At 51.8% G+C, this 19,018-nt stretch overlaps 1 long non-coding RNA gene across 1 annotated transcript; it reads left to right on the forward strand.

The window, feature by feature from the left end:
• Positions 1-4,414: 4,414 nt before the first annotated feature.
• LOC102450697 (uncharacterized) lies at positions 4,415-6,723 on the forward strand. The gene is made up of 2 exons (XR_012899152.1): positions 4,415-5,172; positions 6,388-6,723. It is a non-coding gene; the product is annotated as an uncharacterized LOC102450697 (long non-coding RNA).
• Positions 6,724-19,018: the final 12,295 nt, after the last annotated feature.

Below are 19,018 nucleotides of genomic sequence, written 5' to 3' on the forward strand. Positions count from 1 at the left end.
ACAAGATCCATGCAAAAGTTCTTCCAGTTTTAAATGTACCATGTATTAATTAGTAAAACAACACAATTTTTGTTAGAAAAGTTATTGATCACATTTTCAGTTATCTACAAAACTCCAAGGCTATGTCTACATTGGCAAGATTTTGCACAAATACTTTTAACGCAAGGCTACGTCTAGACTGGCATGATTTTCTGGAAATGCTTTTAACAGAAAAGTTTTCCGTTAAAAGCATTTTTGGAAAAGAGCATCTAGATTGGCATGGATGCTTTTCGGCAAAAGCACTTTTTGCGGAAAAGCGTCCGTGCCAATCTAGACGCGCTTTTCTGCAAAAAAGCCCCGATCGTGAAAACAAAACTGAGCTGTCTACACTGGCCCTTTTGCGCAAAAGTTTTGTGCAAAAAAGACGGGAGCAGCATAGTATTTCTGCAAGAAGCACTGATTTCTTACAGTAGGAAGTCAGTGCTTTTGCGGAAATTCAAGCAGCCAGTGTAGACAGCTGGCAAGTTTTTCCGGAAAAGCGGCTGATTTTCCGGAAAAACTGGCCAGTCTAGACACAGCCTAACTAGACACAGCCTAAGAGTTTTTGCGTTAAAGTATTTGTGCAAGAGAGCGTCTACACTGGCATGTGCTTTTGCGCAAAAGCATCCGTGCCAGTGTAGACGCTCTCTTGCACAAGAAAGCTCCGATGGCCATGTTAGCCATCGGGCTTTCTTGCACAAGAAATTCATGTTGCCTGTCTACACTGGCCTCTTGCGCAAGATCAGTTGCGCAAGAGGGCTTATTCCTGAGCAGGAGCATCAAAGTTCTTGCGCAAGAAGCACTGATTTCACACATTAGAACGTCAGTGTTCTTGCGCAAGAACTCCCGACCAGTGTAGGCAGGCAGCATGTTTTTGCGCAAAATCATGCCAATGTAGACACAGCCCAAAAGAATTATGTTGTTAAAAGAATACTTTTCCTCCTTAAATCATTAACAGCTCCTACATAAAGTGGGGCACCCTAAGCTCCTGAACCCTATTTCTCCCCTCTATCCACTCCTCCAGTCCCATTATCTGATAGCGGCAGGGGGGGCTGGAGGGGTGAGAGGAGAACTGAGACAGAGCATCACCTGTGTGTCTCTCACAGTGTTAGCAGAGGCTGTCAAATAGTGTGCAAGCAGCATGAACTATGGCTGTGAACGCCTTACCCCTCCCCCAGCAGCCCCTCTTCCCCCTACAGCAGCTGTCACCTGCCTAGTTCCTAGAGGTATGCTGACCAGATGTCCCGATTTTTCCAGGACTGTCTTGAATTTAAATACTCTGTCATGGTGCCCCATCAAGTAGTGAAATGTCCTGGAAAGCCCTGTCTCCTCCCCCTACTGCCAGCAGGGCATGTAGGGCATCTGGACCGGCTTCCAATGGCATACAGACCCTCCCTCTCTGAACCGGATTGCCTCTGCTGCACGGGCTCCTGGTCCGGTGACCCCTTTGGGCCACCTCGGAGTCCCAGCAGGAGCTGTGCAGAGCCCACATGGGGTGCTGCAGGGTGTGCTCAGGCTTGGCAGGTGCTGGGACTGGAGCTGAGGCCTCTGTGGAACTCTTTTTAGAGCTGCAGTCTGGGTCCTCGCAGACAGCCCCGGCTCCAGTTGGAGTCAAGTGGCAGGCATGCGAAGCACATGCCAGCCAGGGCAGCCTCACGGCCTCCGCTCCAGTCCTGGCAAGTGGTCCTGCTCTGGGCACAGCTGGGGCAGGAGTTGCAGGGGCTTCTGGGGTCGGACCACAGGCTTCTGCCCTGCAAACTGCAAGGCAGAAGGTGAGAGAGGGGGCAGGGAAGAACTAAGGGAGGTGGGGCTAAGGAGACGAAGGGGCTTGTGCTGGGGGGGGGGGCAGGGCAGGAGTAGAGAGGGGAAGGTGCCAAGGGGCAGGGTGGAGGAGAGTCAAATGCCAGGGGGCCAAGAGACAATGAGGAAAAGGGCAGGAGGAGGGAGGGGAGGGAAGGTGACAGTGGGGGGAGAGGGAGGGGTGATGCTGGGAGAGGAGAGGGGAAGGACAATGGGGGTAAGAGGGAGGGAGAGGGGAGCATTGGGTGTCAGGAGAAGAGGGGTTGAAAGGAGGGGTGGGCATGAGGAAGGCAGGGGATGGATCACATCACATGTGAGGGCACAGAGGGGCATAAGGAGAAATGGGGCAGAGGGTGATAAGAGGGTGGGCACCAGGGAGGAAGAGGGAAAGGGCAGTAAGGGAAGGGGGAGGCAGCAGGAAGGTGCAGGTGTCATTGTGAGGGACATGGAGGAGAGGGACGGGCACCAAAGGAGAGAGGCAGGGAGGTGGGTAGAGGGAGGTATTAGGCGAGGGAATGGGGGTGGAGTAGCTACAGATGATCAGAGTGGGGCTAGAGGAGGAGTGGACACAGCGGAAGAGAAGGGCTGGTGCAGAGGAGGGGATGCAGGTCCCCAAAGAGCGGAGGGGAGTGAGAAGGGCAGGAGTCAGAACAACAGAGGAGTGTAAAGGGTGGGAGGCAGCAAGTACCAGGAGAGCAGTTGAGGGGAAGGGTGGAGACATGGCAGCAGAGGGAAAAGGGAGAAGTTTATAAGATATTTATTAATAACTTGGGTGCCACAGTGGCACACATCTGAACAAGCGCACATGGACTCAATTCTGGTGCACAAGACACAATTCGCTCCACCCATGGGAAGAAAATCTTAGAGGAAACACTTCCCTCAGTCTCTCCCCCTGAAGTTAATGCAGTGCAAGTTGGGTTAATGCAATTGATGGGGCTACTATAAGGTGGGTGCATAAATGGCTGGATAACCATTCTCAGAGAGTCATTAACTGTTCACAATCCTGATTGAAGGGTATAACAAGTGGGGTTCCGCAGGGGTCTGTTTTAGGACCGGGTCTGTTCAATATCTTCATCAACAACATCAATAGATGATGGCATAGAGAGCATGCTTATTAAGTTTGCAGATGAAACCAAGCTGAGAGGGGCTGCAACTGCTTTGCAGGATAGGGTCATAATTCAAAATGATCTGGACAACCTAGAGAAATGGTCTGAGGTAACTAGGATGAAGTTTAATAAGGACAAATGTGAAGTATGCCACTTAGGAAGGACCAATCCATTTCACACATACAGAATGGGAAGTGATTGTCTAGGAAGGAGTACGGCAGAAAGGGCTCTAAGGGGTCATAGTGGACCACAAGCTAAATATGAGCCAACGGTGTGACATTGTTGCAAAAAAGATTCTGGGATGTATTAACAGGAGTGTTGTGAGCAGGACATGAGAAGTCATTCTTCTGCTCTACTCTGTGCTGGTTAGGCCTCAGTTGGAGTACTGTGTCCAGTTCTGGGCACCACATTTCAAGAAAGATGTGGAGAAATTGGAGACGGCCCAGAGAAGAGCAACAAAAATGATTAAAGGTCTGGAGAAGTGTTTCTCAACTTTTTATAAAATTCCCCTTTAAAAAAAAATATAAGTACCGCCAGAGCCAGGCCCGCCCCCCGGCTCTAACCCAATGCCCTCCCCGTCCCACAGAGCCAGGCAGCGAACATATGGTAACCCAACTTTAGAAGTGCCTGCTCCCACCACCCGGCCCTGCGTTGGTGGCTTGTCTGCAGGGGGCAAGTGGCCCGCCAACACTGGGCTCGCTGCATGGGGCTGTGCACTCCCACCACTGCCTGTCGCCCCCCCCAGCGAGGTGCCCAGAGACAACTGCCAACCCTTCCCCCATTGCTACACCGCTGATCTCTGTGTGTGTGGGGGGGAGGGTTAGGGTTAAGGGTTCAGGTTCGAGGGTTAGGGTTTAGGGGTTAGGGTTTATGGTTTAGGGGTAGGGTTAGGGTTTAGGATTTGGATTTAGGGTTAGAGTTTAGGTTTGGGGTTAGGGTTAGGGTTTTATCACTGATGTAGCCCCTAACTGACGCACCCATTGGCCCAGGGTGAGCAAGATGCAGGTTGGAGCCGGCTGCATCTGGCCACTATTTATATATCCTGTTGCCCATGCCGCAATTTTCAGGTGGTGGCACAGACAGCAAGATCCTATTTCAATGGCTCATGGCTCCTGGTCACCGTGCTACCCTAGCAGGGACTAGAGCTGCAAGCCCTTTATATAGCCACAGCAATCCCAGGCAGCTACCAGGAAATGCAGTGGTGGAAGAGCTGGGAGCCTCAAGCCCTTTGCTGCGTTTTTACTTCAAAGCCTCCAGCTTCAGACAACTCTATGGGAGAGACTAGTCTCTAGCCCCTCCCTTTCCACTTCAGGCCCCACACCTTCTGGGGATGGACCTGGCCCACAACCACATACCAAAATTTATTGTGTCCGCCACTGTGAAAATTATTGCCCACTCCTGCCATAGGCCACAATAATTCTTCTGGGGTTCCAGGGTGAGTGGATTTCGTTAGTTCTCCTAAGTTCTGGGGTGGGGCCAAAAATGAGGGGTTCGGTGTGTGGGATGGGGCTGGCAGTGAGTGGAATGAGAGTGGGGGGTACAGGACCTGGGTGTGTGTGGGGGATGCAGAATTTGGATGGGAGGTGCTCTTGAATGTTTAGCTCTTTGCAGATCTGCTGTGTAGGGCCAAATAACTGAGGCTGAGGACCCTGGCTGTGAACGCCCAGTGCCAGCACCCACCCAGACTCAGCCTGTGAGCAAGGCCCCCCGAAACCCAAAGGGCTGGGAATGGCACCCCAAGGAAAGTGTGTGGGAGGGGCACAGCCTCTTCCCAGGGCTGAGAGGGGAGGCTGAGCAGAGGCAAGGAGGGGGCTGGGGCTGTCACAGGCCTGCCCAGCCCTGTTGCCAGGCCCCCCCACATCACACAGCCCAGAGGCGGGGTAGGGTCTGGCAGCCCAAAGAAGCATCCTCTGACTGCGCCTGAGGGCACGGCGAAGGACAGGGGCTTCAGCAGAGCGACTGCGCATGCGCAGCGCACCCTGGCTGGCCCATTGCGGGTCGGGAGCGCAGAGCAGCAGCGTCTGACTCAGCCTAAGGCCGGAGGGAGGGAGCAGACCCCGCCGCTGTCAGTGCGCATGCGCTGAGCTCCCCACATCTCGCGATCGGCTTCCTGTACGGGGCTTAAAGTCCAAGGGAGCGTCTGCGTCACTCCTGGCTGCTTCCGGTTGTGCTTCCGCTTCGAGGAGCGCCCGGCCAGGGGCCGAGTCCCTGCTGCTTATCGCGGTAGCGCCCGGCCGGGGGAGCAGAAGTGAGGAGGGGGCGAGGACGCGCCTGAGGGGCGGGGCAGAGTTGAGGGAGGACGGGGGGGGGGGGTTGATTTGGGGCGGGGCAGATACATCCCGGGGGAGCCGTGTGGGGCAGGTTTTGCCCTGGGACCCAAGAGCTGCATGTATGGGGGGGGGGGGGGGTCAGACATCAAACTGCACCGAGACGGTGCAAAAGTTTTATTTTTAAGGCAGTTCCCTGTTATGATTTGGGGGGTCGTTTCTCGGTTTTTGGCAGCAGACTGCTGGCCCTCCTGCCCATGGGACATTAGAGATTATGCTGGAGACAGGGGCAGTGTGCAAAGCCCCTCCCCCCTGCAGCTTCCCAGGAGCTCGTGGCACATAGAGCACAAGGTCCCTGCAGCTGGCTGCTTTTAGCAGGGTTCAGAAGTAGGGATGTTAAATATCAGTTAATTGAACAGGCAATTAACCTCATGAATTATCAATTACTTGACTATTCTATATCCCTCAGGGATGGGGTGGGCAGCCAGTGCTATCTGGCCCTGCTTCCCAGGAGCTCTCTGCTATTCCATGCTGCTGCCTGTGTTTAAAAAACGACTGCCTGTTGCCCAGCACTGCTGCCTTTGATACAGGTGGCAGCGGCCCCTGTCCAGGGTGGGTCTAAGCTCCTAATATACTGTAAATGCAGACCTGTAATGGGGATAGGTTCTGGACCAGGCACTAAGCCAGGCTGCTGGCCAGCCTGCTAAAACAGGCTTAAAACAGACAAAAGGAAATAGGTCTTTACAGACTGCTCAGTCAAGCCGTAAGGCTAAAAGGGTAACTGGATCAAAAAAATAAGAGAATTTCCTGGAGGACAGGTCCATCACTGGCTATTAGCTGTGATGGTCAGGGGTGCAAGCCCATGCTCCAGCTGTTCTTAAGTCTCCAGTTACCAAAATCATCAGACATGGCCACTGTTGGAAGACAGGATGCTGAGCTAGCTGGACCATTGGTCTGCCCCAGTGTGGCCATTCTTATGCTCTTCTATTTCTCAGGATAGTTGTGATATTTGGTGGCAGTTGGTTCAGCAGCTGTAAGGTGCCTGAAGGAAAGGCTTTTTATTTGGGATTTTTAGAATGACCTGTGTGTGTGTGTCCGTTGTAATAAAATCCTTACTATGCCAACTAGTAGTGGCAATGCCTTTGTAAGTGTGACACAATGAAATCTCATCTCACTTCTTCTTTTATTCCCTCCAGACATCCTTCCATCTGAAATGGAGAGGGATTGTTGGAAGTGGCTGTTGTCATATACACAGGGTGAGGGCCAAGGTGGTGGTTGTGTTTACATCTAGAGACAACTCACATATAAAAACTTCTTTGTAACACACAACTCAAAACATCCACTTATCAGAAACATCGCTGACCACCAGCCCTCTGATGCCTCATCTCAGCACATAAGATTCTCAGCACGTAAGATTCTCCAACCAAGGTTTAGTAAAGATCTCCAGATGTTTTTGTCCCACTCCGTTTTGTATTTTAGAGTTATGTCAGTGAAGTAGTCACAGATAGTTAAAGTTGAATTCAACAATCATCTCCATGAGCATTGGTTTTGACTGTTTTCCAGATATGTCTGTATTACTGGGCTGGAATAGCAAGGAATTCTAAAGCATGTTTCCCACACAATGCCACAACATGGCCAGGGATGGTATGGCTGCAAGGCTGTGTCTAGACTGGCAAGATTTTCTGCAAAATCATCTGCTTTTGTGGAAAAACTTGCCAGCTGTCTACACTGGCTGCTTGAATTTCCGCAAAAGCACTGATGATCTCATGTAAGATTGTCAGTGTTTCTGCGGAAATACTGTGCTGCTCCCGTTTGGGCAAAAGTCTTTTTCTGAAAGACTTTTGCGCAAAAGAGTCAGTGTAGACAGCAGAGATTTCCTTTCCGCAAAAAAGCCCCGATCGCGAAAATGGCAATCAGGGCTTTTTTGCGGAAAAGCGCGTCTAGATTGGCCACGGACGCTTTTCCGCAAAAAGTGCTTTTGCGGAAAAGCATCCTGCCAATCTAGATGCGATTTTCCAAAAATGCTTTTAATGGAAAACTTTTCCGTTAAAAGCATTTCCGGAAAATCATGCCAGTGTAGACAGCCCAAAAGTTTTGGGAATGTGAAAAGGTCACCATGGATGGGAGTAAGCTGCGTATCCAGGTGGGCTATTTTACACATTTTAGCTAGAGGTTTATGTGGAGGCAGTTTAATCTGCAAGGTGGTCACTTCCCATCCAGATTTGTCAGTTCGGAGTGTGGATTTTAGAAACAGGACAGCCTGAAATCTTTTATCCTCCCTCACACATGCTGTGCCATCTGAATTGGATTAAAGCAGTGGGATCCGGTGTAATCACAGAGAGAGGGAGCAATGCCGGGGGAGATTTTCTTGCCAATAAGAGTAATTTCTCACAGAAACATCGGACTGCCTACGTAGGTAAAATAACAAGCCAGAAATATGCCTCTAATAAACTTATCCTGCACTGATGTGATCCCAAACCAAAATCAAACAAACAATCCTGACGCTGCCCTGATCGCACAGTGTATGCTCACAATGCGGAACAGAAATGTTTTCACAGTCCAGCTTCCAGACACCCTTAACTCTCGCTGGAGGCCCAGGGAGAGCTTCCACAGATTTGTGGTGTATTAAACCCAGAGAAAGGAGTGCAGTGAGGTTGTATACCATGGTTCATCTCAGTCTCCCCCCCCCCCCCCCCCCCACCCCCTTGAGCTGGGCTCTTTCTGACCTTTCCCTGAACACTGCTCCCTTCACTTTGAGCTGAGGCATGGCTTTGCCTGCACTCATGCCATGGCCTTTCTCCTCTGGACTATGGCAGGGCTGTCTCTCACAGTAGCACATCCTCCACTGTGCGGTCTGGACCGGCTCCTCACCAATGCCACATCTTCCCCTCTTCTGCCAGGACATGGAAGGGAGGGAGATTTCCAAGGGTTTTAAATCTGTGCCCAGCCTCCTTCTTAACTCCCTGCCTGCAGAGTCAGTCTCTTTCCTCCATGTCTCTATTGCTTTGTTTCTGGGGGTGAAATAGAGGAATGACTCAGGTGCACAGGAGCTGCCTGGGATCCAGGCCTGTCCCAGCCAGATTGAAGCAGTATGAGGAAGCTTCCCAGCTGCCCCAGGGCTCAACTCTGCCTCTCACGTCTGGCTTTTCTCTCTCTGCAGCCAACGTGACTCTGGACCCGGACACGGCTCATTCCATCCTGCTTGTGTCTGAGGACGGGAAAAGTGTGAGCCGAGCAGACACGTTGCAGGATCTGCCTGACATCCCTGAGCGATTCGACACCAGTCACTGTGTGCTGGGCTCAGAGGGGTTCAGCTCGGGGCAACATTACTGGGTGGTGGAGGTGGGGAATGGGAAATACTGGGCTGTGGGGGTGGCCAGAGAGTCTGTGAGAAGGAAGGGACGGATCCGCCCCAGCCCCGAGGAGGGGATCTGGGCTATGGGGCTCCACCGGTGTGCAGGATCTATAAATCTGTACTGGCTTTACACCTCCATGCCAGCCAGATTGATCTCAAGCGATACGTTCAGGCGGATAGGAGTTTCTCTAGATTACGAAGCAAGGCAGGTGGCATTTTTGGATGCTGATTGGAAGTCCCTCTTGTTCTCTATCCCTCTGGCCTCTTTCAATGGGGAACAGATCCGCCCTTACTTCTGGGTGCAGGGATCCCCGCTCAGGTTATGTTCTTGAGATATGGGCTGGAGGTATGGGCCCAACCCCTATGACCCTGTAGGAGCCCGTCATCTTCCGGTCCCTTCACTGCCCCCTGCCAGAAATGGCAATATCTCAGCATGTCTTTTGTCATGTTGTTTGATTTTAAAGTGAGCAGACCTCACTGATGTACACATGGGAGGGTGTGTGCCCCACATTCTGTGCAAGGTGTCAAATGAAAGCTTTATGCTCTGCCCATTCTGCCCATGGCGAGTAGATTGCAACCTGGAAGAGAAGGGTTCGGGCGATCTGCGCAGGTGCAGATCGCCGGACAGCACAGCTGGTGAGCAGGGCTCGTTGCGGTTCGGCGAGCCCTGTGTATTTGTATGACTTTTGTATGTGGAGTTATGAATATGGGCTCTGTTCTTGTATTGTAAATATTCTATCTGGGAGGGAGCAATGGGCCTGGACTGCCTATTGTGAGGAAGGACTGTTCAGTGAATGGCTGTGCTATCTAAAAATGCAGAGGGGCAGCATGAGGATTGTCCTGAGACCTGGCGGGGGACCAGAGACTGAGCAGAGTGGCAACTGGGAGCTGTGCTTAGACACAGCCTGAGCGAGAAGTAAGTGTTTAAAGTGCCCTTCCTTAATGACTAGTCAATGGAAATTCCATCGACTAGGTTAACATCCTTAACCTAGACACAGCCTCTGTTTCTCTGAAGGTGGGTGACAGAGGAGGGATCCCGTGAAGATTACCTGTTGTGTTCCCTCCTTCTGGGGCATCTGGCATTGGTCACTATCGGCAGACAGGATGTTGGGCTTTGGTCTGACCCAATGTGGCTGTTCTTAGCACAAAACAATGCAAAAGCAATTAATAGAAGATTTATTATATTACAGTAATTAGGCCTAGTTCACTTACACTTCAACATATGCCACCAACAGTATCAAGCAGGAGGTCATGGTCCCTTTTACTCCCCCTCGTTGGGACACCATGCACTGCTGCAGCTGATGTGAAGGGTCTATTTACTTCTTGTTACAACAAGCAGGAGCTGTGGGTCAATTGTGCTCCCTCCCTACGATTCGTCTTACTAAGCCCATTTTATAGCAAAGCGGGACTTGGTCATTCAAATAATATTTAGCAACCAACTGCATATTATGTGAGAGACCTACAATGCCCAGTGTCCTTAATTGAGCTATATCCTGCTACTTCAGGATGTTAACCACACACACAGTTTTTGTAACGGTTTTATGGCTGTTATCTTGTACTTTTGCTTATCAGAATAGAAGTACCAGTACAGCGTTGATCGTCGTGTGTTCTAGATGCAGCCTCACTGTACCTGCATGATTATGCAAAACATTCCTGCTTCGGAATGCTTCCCCCACCTCAGCCTTGCCTATGTGCTTACATGCACCAGATGTGACAGATGCCTGGATTTCGCAGACATTGTTGTCAAGGCGGGGCTGTCGAGGCTTCCCTATGGTAATGTATAGAGAGCTGTTTTTCCAGGTGTACTGTCACAACAGATTTTTTGCATGAGACCATTAAATGTATGGGGAAGAGGGGCACGTTATTTCTCTTTTCCATCCACTGGAAACTGTGTCCCCCCTCCTGAAGGGGAGATATCCTAAGATCTCTGCAGATGCCCTTTTGCCCCATCTCTGTCCAGAGATCTCACAACAGGGGCAAGGCACTGAGCAGGTGGCTGAATTAAAAAGAGAAAAAGGCCTATGGGTGGCATGGAGAGAGATGTAGGGCATGAGCCTTCACAGCCCACCAGAAAGGGGTATGTGGTCTCCTATGTCAGGGCTGGGGTGCTGCAGTCTGATAGGTATGAGCCCTGCCCAGCTGGGCTGCGTGTAGAGGGGGGGGAGGGGGGTGCTGGTGTCTGTGCAATGCAGCGAGTGTTGGGGGGGAGTAGAGGGCGGTGGGGCTGATGTTTGCAGGGCAGAGGGAGCAGGGGGGTGGGTGAGAGGCGGGGGGGGGGGTGCTGGTGTCTGTGCAGTGCAGGGGGGAGCAGAGTGCGGGGGACGACAACCAAAAAGCCGGGACCTGCAGCTCTCTGCCGCTCCCCGCCGCCCACCCTGGGGAGTGGCTTGTGGGAAAGGTCGCGTGCCCGAGTCCGCAGCTCCCAGCGGCCATCACACAGGCGGTGGGGGCTCGGCGCTGATCAGTGGGGAAGGGGAGAGCGGAAGTGGCGTCACCAGTCTGTGCGGTGACCCCGGTGCGCCAAGGGATGGATCTCAATACGCGTGAGTCGCTCACGGCCAGAGCGATGCATCCTGGGACTTGTAGTTCTCACTGTGCTGCATCCGGGGGCGTGTCTGTCAGTCAGCCCCGGCCCTTCATAGCCCCGCCCCGAGCGGCGGCCCAGCTCGTGCTCTGCTCTCCCCGTGCCGTGTCCTGCCAGCCCAGGGCCCCACCTTCCCCCCGTTCCCCACCTTCAGCCCTCCTGCACCCCCATTCCCCCCACCCCCATTCCCCCAGCCCCCCTGCACCCCCATTCCCCACCTTCAGCCCCCCTGCACCTCCATTCACCACCTTCAGCCATCCTGTACCCCCATTACCCCTGCCATTCCCTCAGCCCAACCTGCACCCCCATTCCTCCCACCTGCATTCTCCCAGCCCAACCTGCACTCCCATTCCCCCCACCCCCATTTCCCCAACCCAACCGGTAGCCCCATTTCCCCCAGCCCAACCTGCACCCCCTCCATTCCCCACCTTCAGGCCCCCTGCACTCCATTTCCCCAGCCCAACCTGCACCCCCATTCCTCCCACCCACATTCTCCCAGCCCAACCTGCACTCCCATTCCCCCCGCCCCACCTGCACCCTCATTTCCTGCACCCCCAGTCCATTCCCCCATCTCAGCCCAACCTGCACCCTCATTCCCCCATCTCAGCCCAACCTGAACCCCCATTTCCCCATCTCAGCCAAACCTGTGCCCCCATTTTCCCCTCTCCAGCCCAACCTGCCCCCATTTCCCCACCCCCCATCCATTCATCACCCCTAGCCCAGCCTGCACCCGCATTTCTCCCACCCTAGCCCAACCTGCACCCAAGCCCAGCCTGCACCCTCATTTCCTTCAGCCCAACCTGCACCTCCATTCCTCCACCCCCACCCCCCAGTGCATTCAATATCCCCAGCCAACCTACACCGCCTTCTCCCCCCCCACCCCCTAGTCCATTCAACACCCCCAGGACAACCTACACTCCCATCAGTGCCCTCCCCCACCCCCAGCCATATTCTTATCCTTGGGGCATCTCACTTTCCTTCTTCTCCACAACACCAAAACCAAACCTGCACCCTTAGCTAATCCCTCCATTCATGGGGTCCATCAGTTCCCCCTTTTTCCTCCCTACAATACCCCCTAGTTTATCCCGACCTGCACCCTATCCCTGGTCATGGGATCTCTCAGCCCTGTTTCCTTCCTTCTCAATCTGCACACCCCTGTCTCGCTAGGTCTGCGACCTCTCAGCCTTCCTTATTCCTTCCTTCCTTTGCACCATCAAGTTGTACTCCTACCCCCTCGTTTCCCCTGCTTCTCAACACCACCATCCTGTCATATCCTTCCTGACATCGAGCCGTTGATCACTACCCGCAGGGCCCGGCCTTCTAGCCAGCTTTCTTTCCATCTTACTGTCCATTTATCCAATCCACATTCCCTTAACTTGCTGGCAAGAATATTGTGGGAGACCGTATCAAAAGCCGTGCTAAAGTCAAGGTATATCACATCCACTGACTTCCCCCATATCCACAGAGCCAGTTACCCATCATAGAAGCTAATCAGATTGGTAAGGCACAACTTTCCCTTTGTGAATCCATGCTGACTATTCCTAATCACTTTCCTCTCTTCCCCAAAATGGATTCCTTAAGGATCCTTTTCATGATTTTTCCAGGAACCGAGGTAAGACTGACCGGCCTATAGTTCCCTGGATCGTCCTTCTTCCCTTTTTTGAAGATGGGCACTACATTTGCCTTTTTCCAATCATCCGGGATTTCTCCAGATCTCCACGACTTTTCAAAGATAATGGCCAAAGGCTCCTCAATGACATTTGCCAACTCCCTCAGTACCCTTGGATGCATTAAGTCTGGACCCATGGATTTGTGTACGTTTAGCTTTTCTAAATAGTTCCTAAGCTGTTCTTTACCCACCAAGGTCTGTCCATCTTCATCCCATCTTGCGTCACTTAGCGCATTAGTCTGGGAGCCCACCTTGTCCGTGAATACAGAGGCAAAGAAAGCATTGAGTACTTCAGCTTTCCCCACATCATCTGTCACTAGGTTACCTCCTTCATCCAGTAGGGGCCCCGCACCCTCTCTGATCACCTTCTTGTTAACATGCCTGTAGAAACCTTTCTTGTATCCTTCACATCCTTAGCCAGTCACAATTCTATTTGTGCTTTCGCCTTCCTGGTAACCCCCCGGCATTCTCGAGCTATACCTTTAAACTCCTCCCTGGTCATTTGTCCAAGTTTCCACTTTTTGTAAGCTTCCTTTTTGAGCTTAAGTTCACCAAGGATTTCCCCTGTAAGACAATCTGGTCTCCTACCATGTTTGCCTCTCTTGCTACGCATCAGGATGGTTTCTTTCTGTGTCTTCAATAAGGCTTCTTTAAAATACTGCCAGCTGTCCTGGACTCCTTTCCCCTGTATGTTAGCATCCCAGGGGATTCTGCCCATCAGGTGTCTGAGGGAGTCAAAATCTGCTTTTTTGAAGTCCAAGGTGTGTATTTTACTACTCTCTTTTCTTCGTTTGGTCAGGATCCTGAAATCTACTATCTCATGATCACTGCTTCCCAGGTTGTCACCCACCTCTGTTTCCCCTATTAGTTCCTCCCTGTTTGTGAGCAGAAGGTCAAGCTGACCATTGGGTCCTGAGCAGAATAGCGGTGGGATATTCCATCTAGTTCTCTACCCTTCCACCCACTCACCCTCCGCCTTCCCTGTTCCTCTTCAAGGATCCCATCTCACAAGCAGTCCTCAAATCAGGAGGTTCAGTCCCTTCTTGCTTTAGGGAAGTAGAGGAGATCTTGAGGGACGGGGATTACTATTTCCGGTATTTCCTCATCTCCAAGGGCAGGCTCAGGCTTATCATGGATCTTTGAAATGTGAACATGTTCATAAGACAGTTCAGGTTCCGCATGGTTTACTTGGCTGTATCTCCATCATTCACATACACAGGAGGTTTCTTGGGTCTATTAGCAGCAGCTGCCGCTATCGTTCACCCGTCTTTCTGTTGGGCCTTTTCAAGGCATGGTGGTGGCTTCCTTTCTACACAAACATCAGGTATAGGTCTTCCTGTACCTTGACTGGCTCATCAAGCGCTGGTCCCAGGAACATGTCCACCAGCACATGGAACTGATGCAAGCAACCTTTGCTGCACTGGGGCTCATTTTCAATGTTTCCAAGTAAAAACTGGTCCCAGCTTAACAAATCAAGTTCACTAGGGCACTCCTAGACTCTACATGTGTAAAAGTCTCCCTGCCCAAATCTCACTTTTGGACGCTCAGACCTCATTCACAGTCTTCAAAGGTTCCCTACCACTACAGCGAAGAACTGTATGAGGCTCCTGAGGCATACGGCAGTCTGCATATTCATGGTATGGCATGACAAGCTTTGCCTCTGGCCTCTTCAGACCAGGTTCACCACTGTGCACAGACCAACATCAGTTCTCTGCTCCCTAGACTAGTGGCTGCAGCCCCAGCAGATGTGTGTGGGAGGTCCCTTCACCAGCCTCCAACCCTTCCCCTTTGGAGATGAATAAGAGTGCATCTGTGCAAGTAATGTATGCAGCAGTTATGGTCTCAGGCAGAACTCTCCCTGCACATCAATGTCAGGGAAATCAGGGTAGTTCATCTACAAGATCTTCATGCACCATCTAAGGGACCAGTGCAGTGCCATGATGGGACGGGCCAGGTCTGGGCACTGCTGAGGGTATCCACGCAGGGTGAATTGTTCAACACTAGGGCTCTTTACAACCCTTGACTCGAGACCTTTCCCAAATAGGTCACAAACCAGTCACACTGAGCGCTCCAGCTGCCAGTCTGGCCAGCAGGAAGCCTCAGGAGCAAAACCCCTCTGACACTCCAGCTCTCCCTGTGCCACAATCAGCCCTGGGCCTAACACACAGGTGAGGGGTTATAGAACCCAATCTCACCTACCCTGAACTGGTTCTCCTGGTCCCAAAAGACCAGCCACAGTTCCCAGTCAATTTACACTTTGGATCTTACCCACGAGATCATGCTGGGCCAGGTTTTAGAATCTAAAATCTAAAGGTTTATTAATAAAAGAAAGAAAAGGCGGAGAGTAAGTTTGTTAAAGAAAATACATGACATGCAGGCTCGCAGCAGAGATGTTACAAACTGCTATCTTGGAAGTCTCTGGTGTACATCCTATATCAGGATGGGTTGATAATCCTTCCTGGCTCGCTGGGACTCGCAAGGCTGCATCTGGGATCAGTGACAGAATTGAAGACAAGATGGAGTTTGCCTCATTGCACTTTATATCCATTCCTCGTACCTCCCAAACTGGAGTGGGTCACATGGCCAAGTGACCTATCCCTCTGTCCCATGCCAGCAGACATTAGATGTTGACTGGTTTGCAGGTTTCCACATGCATTCCTCCGGTATGTATTGGGCACCTTGAGAGCCATTGTCCTTAGGGCTGTGCTAGTTAGCATAGTCATTCATTGGCCATTCCTTCCTCATGACCTGCAGTCCAGGCCCAATACCAGCATAGAGTCCATATTCATAACTCCACATGCAGACATCATACAAATATATGAATAGCACATATAGAATCGGTAGAACATAAACTTGCATTTGACACCTCGCATGGCCCCCTTTGTACAGACTTTGGGGTAACCACCTCCTCGTGAGTGCAGCAGTGATCTGGCTGCTCCCCTTAAATCCAGTAATGTGACACATGCTGATGGACAACATGGCTGCCATGTCTATATAAACAAACAGGGCGGTGCTTGCTTCTCTCCCCTCTGTCATCCCCACATGGACCTGCACAGTTTCTTCATCCTCACTCCCTGATAGAATGTAGAGTCCTTCTCAGAATTCAGCAGGACAAGGTGCACATCCTTCTCCTTGTACCTGTGTGGTCCTGGCAACATTGGTTCACGACGCTGCTCAGCCTCTTGGTGGACACTCTAGTGGCCCTCCTTCTCTATCCCAACCTTTTCTCCCAGAACCACCCCAACCTCCTGTCCTTCCACCTCATGGCATGGAAACTGTGACTGAACCTAATGGAGCTTCCCTGCTCTGACTAGTTTGGAAGGCCCTCAATGCTTTTTTTGTGATGGAACTGCCCAGTACGCAGTACCGGCACCTTTAGTCGGAACTCAACAACTTTTCCCCTGGAGTACCAGCACCTTTTTTTTTTTTTTAAACAAAAAAAGCACTGTAGGCCCTGCTGGGCAATAGAAAACCCTCTTCTAGGACAACATATTTAGCCATGTGCAAGTGCTTCTCACTCTGGTCCTGCTAGGACACTTGACTTCAGAAGGCAGCCATGTCCTTGGTCCTGGATTACCTTTTGCACCTGAAGCACCCAAGGGTTGGCTCTTTCATCCATCAGGGTCTACTTGGCTGCCATTTTGGCCTTCCACCTGGGAGATGGCAAACAGATCCTTTTTTTGCTGATCCCACAGTAGGTTGCTTCCTCAAGGGACAGGGAAGGTTATACCCTCAGGTTAAACACCTACTCCCTCAGTGGTCCCTCAGTCTGGTCCTGTCCCGGTTCAGGTCCCTCCCTCCCTCTGCTTTGAGCCACATCCACCTATCCTTTGTCCTACCTCTCTAGGAAGATTACCTTCTATAACCTCAGCCCAGGTGGATTTCTGAGCTCCAGGCTCTAGACTCTGAACTTCAGTATACATATTTTTTTTCTTTTACAGGGACAAGACACAGCTCTGTCCCCACCCAGCTTTTCTGCCTAAGGTGCTCCCCCGCTTTCATGTTAACCAGGACGTTTTTCTGCCACAACTCCATGCCACTTGAAGTGAGTGGGCCCTTCATTCCCCGGATGTCAGGTGTTCCCTACCTTTCTATATTGAATACACTGAGCTGTTTTGTAAATTACCACCAGGTTTTATTGCAGTAGCAAAAAGAATGAGAGGACTGTGCGTCTCATCCCAGTAGCTGTCCTCCTGGATCATGTCTTTAATCAGGACCTGCTATAACTAGGCCAGTGTTCCTGCTCTGGCCCTGATAGCTCACTCCATGAGGGCACAGGCTTCCTTGGTGGCGTTCCTTGCATAAGTTCCCATTCAGGACATTTGCAGGGTGGCGCTGTGGTCCTCCATCCATACATTCGCAATGCAGTATGCCAGCAACCAGTGGACAAGGGCTGATACAATGTTTGGGAGAGTGGTTCTCCAGATGGCAGAGTATTGATCTCTAATCCCTTCTCCAAGTAAACTGCTCACAAATCACCTATTGGAATGCACATGAGCAATCAGAAGAAGAAGAAAAATGGTTACTTATCTTTGTAACTGTTCTTCAAGATTTGTTGCTCATGTCCATTCCAAATCCACCCTCCTCTGTTGGAAAGCCAGCAAGAAGGAAACTAATGGGGTAGAGGGTCAGCTGGGCCCTATATACTGTGCTATATAAGCTCCACTCCAAGCTGGCACTGGCCTGACAGGTACCACTGGGGGGAAAACTTTCCGACAATCATGCACGCTGCACGCACACACCTATTGGAATAGACATGAGCAACACATCCCAAAGAACAACAGTTACAAAAGTCCACTAGGGAGAGAACCTTCCAACGATCATGCATACTGCATACGCACACCAATTGGAATAGACACGAGCAACAGACCCCTAAGAACAACAGTTACAAAGGTAAGTGACTGGTTTTTCCAGGGCCAGAAGGAATCCTTGTGATCATCGCGCCTGATTACTTGTAAACATAGGCAATACAACGTTCAAAAGAATTCTTTGGGTGTGTTTTTCTAAAACCGTGGGGTCCAGCTAATTCTGATGTAGTAGCAATTCTAGTGGATGCTACTATAGTGAACTAACCACCCTCACCTGGCCAAATAGCCACCAGTGGCTAGCGTGTTGGACACCACGGTTCTAAAGGATGCCCTCATCTTGAATTTAAAAATCCATAACCCTTAGTTAGTTTCACTATTAAATGTACACATTAGAACCAGTTCAGAGTAGGGGGAAGGAGGATTGTTTAGAGATCCAGACAGGAGATGGGGATCCAGATGGGTGGCGGGGGGGGGGGAAGAGGAGACAGGGTCCCAGCAGGGTTGCAGTGGGCCAGGAGGTGGGGTGTGGGGTTGCTGGGCAGAGGCCAAGCCGGGGAAGGAGAAGAGAGGGGGGAGGTGGTAGGCGGGGGGGGGGTTGTGGGACAGTGGGTAGGGGCACACAGCTGGGGGGGGAAGACAGATGGGCAAGGGGGGTTCACAGGCGGGGGAGAGAATACATGCGGGGGGAGTGGGGTGGCTGGCCGCAGAGGTACACAAGGGGAGGAGGAGTTGCAGGGAGGTGCATGGGGGGGGGGTGTGGCTGGCCAGGGGGGCACACGGGCAGGAAGGGGCTGCACTCAAAGGCGAAGAAAAGGCTGCCGGGCTCAGCGTCACCAGCAGCGGCTGCCCCACACCACCCTGCTGGAAGCACCCCAGGAGGGGCTGTGCCTCAGGACTGCCCGCACAGAGCTCTGCGCAGCCATGCGCGGGGCTCCTAGCTTGAGGCAGCCTCTGCAGGGGTCCCCGCCTGCTCCTCCTGTGGGCCAGAATGCTACCCCTGAAAATATGCTGCCCCAAGTATGTGCTTCCTTTGTTGGTTCTTACAGCCGGCCCTGGTATCACTCATCTGTGTCACGTTAGAGATATGGAGAGTGGAATGGTTTATAGTTTTATATGTGCCAATGAAAGCCAGGCTGGGAGTAGGGTTTCTCGCCAGGAGGGAGGGTGTCTGGCCAGAGGAAGGGAGATGGGGACAGGGAGTGCCTGGGGATAAAGCTGGGGGGGTAGAGTATTGCCTTTTCCTCTGAAAAAGATTCTTATAAGCGTAACACCCTGCTGGGGGCGGGGTCCCATGGGGTTTGGGTCCATGGTGTCCTCAGGGGGCACCATCAGTGCGAATGATGAAGGGCTCTGTCCTCTGTCTCTGACTCATAGGGTTGCCAGGTGTCTGATTTTATCAACTAATTTTTCC

The sequence above is a fragment of the Pelodiscus sinensis genome, unplaced genomic scaffold (genome assembly GCF_049634645.1).
Source record: "Pelodiscus sinensis isolate JC-2024 unplaced genomic scaffold, ASM4963464v1 ctg94, whole genome shotgun sequence".
NCBI classification, from domain to species: Eukaryota; Metazoa; Chordata; order Testudines; family Trionychidae; genus Pelodiscus; species Pelodiscus sinensis.